The following is a 734-nucleotide window of genomic DNA, read 5'->3' on the forward strand; positions in this document are numbered from 1 at the left end:
TAACTTTGACAGTATGTAGCCACAGTACTTTGCCCACAGTGCCTGCAGTAATCGTGGGATATCTCTCTCACAGCATTGCTTCGGCCATTAATCGCGTGCTAATGTCTCTCTCTCTCGCTCTAAGCAGCGTTCAACATTAACTTTTTATTTCACTAGACCATCGGGCTAGTAACTGAGGAAAACCACTAGCCCTGACACTGACAGGTATTGTTTTAAGCACGAACACCGTGTTTCGTTAACCACGAACACCAAGATTCGATGTTTTGCCTTGCACTACTGACATTGTGACAATTGTGCATTTTGTAATTACAAATGTGACTTATAAGGCAGAAAGGTGTGAAATGATGTCATGTAGCTATGTGCAATATATATGACCAATTCTAACATGACCAGTCGGGCTAATAGCACTCTGGTTGTATGCGACCGGACCAAGCATTTACCTGACTAGGTCGGTCGGACGTGGGTTAGTGTCGAACCCTGCTCTAAGGTAATCGCGCGCTAATGTCTCTCTATCACCTCACACAGGTCGGCACCGCTGCAGATCGCTCTGTCTCTGTACTTTCTGTGGGCGGAGCTGGGCCCGTCTGTGCTGGCAGGTCTAGCTGTGATGATTCTCATGATCCCAGTCAACGCCTACATCGCCGCGCGCACGCGCACCTTGCAGGTACGATGGCTTCCACATCCTCGCTCACTCATGCACTGTAACATCCTCTTCCTCTCCCCTCGTTCTCTCC

At 48.8% G+C, this 734-nt stretch overlaps 1 protein-coding gene across 1 annotated transcript in view; it reads left to right on the forward strand.

Moving 5' to 3' along the window:
- LOC106814026 (multidrug resistance-associated protein 1-like) overlaps positions 1-734 on the forward strand; it is a 41,918-nt gene that overhangs the window by 13,082 nt on the left and 28,102 nt on the right. The gene's annotated exons all lie outside the window — the stretch shown is intronic.

This window comes from Priapulus caudatus, unplaced genomic scaffold (assembly GCF_000485595.1).
Source record: "Priapulus caudatus unplaced genomic scaffold, Priapulus_caudatus-5.0.1 Scaffold857, whole genome shotgun sequence".
Lineage (NCBI taxonomy): Eukaryota > Metazoa > Priapulida > Priapulimorpha > Priapulimorphida > Priapulidae > Priapulus > Priapulus caudatus.